Genomic DNA, 4,083 nt, shown 5'->3' on the forward strand with positions numbered 1-4,083 from the left:
ACACAACATTAACCCTGCTACTAAAACCAGGAAAAAGGCATTAGAAAACTATACATTTCCCTCATGAACACTAGTGTAAAAATTCTTTTCAAGTACTAACAAATAGAATCCAATAATATTTATAAAATTAATAATGCAGCATAACCCAGAGTTCATCCCATGAATACAAGTTGGATTAACAATTGAATATCAATTAATGTAATTCAACACATTAACAGATTAAAAAGCAAAATGATAAGATCACTTGAATAAAGGCATAATATACTTAGACAAAATCAAAACAGTCCTCATAAAAATTCTTACCAAGCTAAGAGTAGAGAGGAACTAACTTTCTCAAATAAAGGGCACTGAAAATACATAAATAACATATTCAATAGTGAAATACTGAAGGCTTTCTCCTTTAAATCAGAAACAATGGGAGTGATTGATATGTTTACAATCTTGATTATGGTAAAAGTTTCACAAATATACACATACATCAAGATTTGTCAAGGGGCTCCTGGTTGGCTCAGTTGGTTAGGCATCCGACTGGATTTCTGCTCAGGTCATGATTTCAGGGTCCTGAGATAGACCCCCTCAGGCTCTGCACTGGGCATGGAGCCTGCTTAAGATTTTCTCTCTCCCTCTCCCTCTGCCCCACCCCCACAAAATTTGTCAAATTTTACCTTGGGCCTTCAAGGAAAACTTTTCATACAGTATCTCAAAGGAAAGATACCACTACTCTGATTAGTTTTGGGTTCTTTGCAATGCATTCCTATTGCTCCCAACATGCTCACTTGGACACCCTCCTGCTTCTCCACCCATCCAGGATTCTTTCCCTTGTTCCAAAAGGGAAATCACTCCTGGCTTAGAAATAGCAAGTCCTGGTCAAAGACAAAGGATATTAAAAATGAATATAGTGCCAACTATTCTTCAATTATAATGAATGAATGAATGAATGAGCAAATTTTTTATTTAGAGTTGGTTTAACCTAAGCAAATTCAGATCAAATTGTTCATCAGAAGATGGAAACAGCAAATCACCATTTGGCAAATGCAAGAGTGATAATTGCTGCATGCAGCAATCATTGATGGAAGCTAAAATATAGGGGAAGCTATCATGAGAAAGAGGACAGATACAGTCTTCACAACAAGCTACTTAATGATTGCATGGTAAACTAATGGCTTTATAGTGCAGAAGCCTGGAGAACACTACCATAACCAACTGAACAAAATTAGCATTACTGGTAATAAGGGACGTCTGGGAGGCACAGGTGTACTGAAAAGGGTAAGGAGAACAATTTAATTTTATACACATCACTACTTCCCCAAACTGGCACAGCACAGAACCAAGAGAAATACTCTTGGTCTACGAGTTCTCCATGGGGTAAACAAAAAATTAAATGAATGTCCAACTGGCCCAGCCTTTCAGGGTGCTACTTGAGAGGTCTCCTTCTGTCTGTCACACCTCACACAAAACAGAAGAAACTGGCATGGCTAGATCACCAAGGGGCCAACTAGGAACACAGGGCCAGGGGCTCTCAACAACCAGCAGGCAGCCTTCAACAGATGGCCCATGGATAAGCCCGAAGGAATTATGCTAAGTGAATAAGGTATACACAGGACATATACTTCATGATACCACTTATGCGAGGAATCTAAAGTAGACTTAGCAGCAGAGAGTAGAATGGTGGTTGCCAGGGGCTTGGGGGATAGGGAAATGGGAAGTAATTAGTCAAAGGATACAAAATTTCAATTACACAAAGTCAGTCAATCAGTCCTAGAGATCTACTGTACGGCATAGTGCCTGTAGTTAACAATATTTTATTGTATACTTAAAAATTTGCCAAGAATGTAGATCTTATGTTAAGTGCTCTTATCACACACATCATCATCATCATCACCACCAAGAGGGCAGATCAAGGTGGCCAAGCGGATCAGTGGTGGTGGTCTGGAAGAGATGCAGATCTTTGTGACCATCATCGGTGAGGTCAAGCCCAATGACACCAGTAAGAATGTCAAAGCCAAATGCAAGTGAAGGAGGGCACCCCACCTGACCAGCAATATCTGATTTTTGCCAGCAAACGGCTGGAAGATAGCTGCACTCTCTCAGACTACAATATCCAGAAAGAGTCCACTCTGCACTTGGTGCTTTACCTGCAGGGTGGCATCATTGAGCCTTCCCTCCACCAGCTCACCCAGAAATACAACTGCAACAAGATGATCCGCCACAAAGGTGTTATTCTTGCATGCTCCCAGCACTGTCATCTGCCGCAAGAAGTGCAGCCACACCAACTGCCTATGCCCTCAAGAAGAAGCTCAAGTAAGGCCCCTTCGCTAGCTCCTCCTTTGCCTGCAGGGTGACCTGTCTGAGCCCCAAGGCCTTTGGGCCTCAATAAAATTTCTCTTTCATTGACTGGAGCAGTACAAAATAAAATAAAGAAGGCAAGGGAAACTTTTGGAAGTGATGGACATGTTCATGGCATAGACTGGTACGATGGCTTCACAGGTATATACTTACATATAAACTGATCAAGTTGCATACATTAAATATGTACAGCTTTGAGCCCAACATGGGGCTTGAATTCATGACCATGAGATCAAGACCTGAACTGATATCAAGAGTTGGAGGCTCAACCAATTGAGCCACCCAGGCACCCCAAATATGCACAGCTTTTTGTATGTCAATCATATTTTAATAAAATGGTTTTTTAAAAGGAAGAAGATGATCATCTGAGCAGCTCCATATCTATTAAATTGAATTTGCAGTTAAAAATCTTTCCTTTAGGGATGCCTGGGTGGCTCAGTTGGTTAAGCATCTGCCTTTGGCTCAGGTCATGATCCCAGGGTTCTGGGATCAAGCCCCACATCAGGTTCCCTGCTCAGCAGGGAGTCTGCTTCTCCCTCTCCCTCTGCCTCTCCTCCCCGCTTGTTCTCTCTCTTTCAAATAAATAAATAAAATCTTTTAAAAATCCTATTTTTTAAAGATTTTATTTATTTATTTTACAAGAATAAATAATGCGTCTGTGCAAGCCTAGGATGGGTGAGTGCTCCTCAAAGTCTCTGGCACAAGCTGGGTGACCCCCATTTAGGTCAGGTTGGGCACTGAGATTTTTCACAACCCCCCCAAGTCAGTTTTGCTGCCCCCTCAATCAATACAGCTTTTACTGCATCTTTAAAATATCACAAATACATCTGAAAAATCATCTGGCATCTTGCTGTTTTTGTAGCTGGACAACTCAGATCTCACTCATCAGCCTGCTGAATGTTCCTTTATCAGAAACATAGATACCATCCAAAAATATTCCGATATCCTTGTTTTTAACTGTTGTGGCTTGCTGAATCAAGCAGCTGAGTTTGATAGAAGTTAAATGTCATTTCCTTCAAGACTTAACTCATCTTTCTGGGCTTGAAATACAGATCAAGCAACACCTGGCCTCATCCCAACCCTGTGGATTTATTTTTCACCCAGGAAATTTCAACAAGAACCATTCTCCTGAACGCTGATGGGGGAAGTGAGCATACACAGACCCCATCTTGTAAGGGAAGCCCAGTGTAATGCCTTGATCATGTTCTGAACACAGGCAGTGGGAACAATAGCCAGTTCTTTTCTATATCCCCACCACTTGCCAACTCCAAGCCTCTCCTTTTTCTTTCCAAGAAGACTGAGTCCTACATTAATGTGATTGAAGTCACTTCACAGGGTTCCCCTGGGGCCCTTCACAATAACAGTGCATCCTTTCAGAGTGATGTTGACATTTCTGGAATGGCGACAGTGTGATTCTGAGAATGGTCTTCATTCCCGCAATAGATGTGGCAGAAAGCGTCTCAGTTCCACTGTTTTGGGACGCAGCCTGGACTACATTTTCCAGAGGGCTCTGCTGCCGCAACTTCACAGTTCATGGAATGTGTTCTTCTGAGCTTCAATAGGCAACTTGCTGAAACCTATGAAGCATTTCACTTCAGGGTGGGTCGGAGTTCTTTGCTCGGGGTCAGTCTTGTGGCAAAGAGGGACTGACGACCCAGCTCTGGTGGTCCCGTTATTCTTGGAGAGCTGGACTACACTTCCCAGAGGGCTTAGCGGTCGCGTGCTTTCCGCTGGGAC

The 4,083-nt window shown here is 42.3% G+C and overlaps 1 pseudogene; it reads left to right on the top strand.

Annotated features, from left to right (window-relative positions):
* The first annotated feature begins 1,132 nt into the window (after positions 1-1,132).
* Positions 1,133-2,433, top strand: LOC121103476 (annotated as a pseudogene).
* The last annotated feature ends 1,650 nt before the right edge of the window (positions 2,434-4,083 follow it).

This window comes from Ursus maritimus, unplaced genomic scaffold (genome assembly GCF_017311325.1).
Source record: "Ursus maritimus isolate PB19 unplaced genomic scaffold, ASM1731132v1 scaffold_19, whole genome shotgun sequence".
Lineage (NCBI taxonomy): Eukaryota > Metazoa > Chordata > Mammalia > Carnivora > Ursidae > Ursus > Ursus maritimus.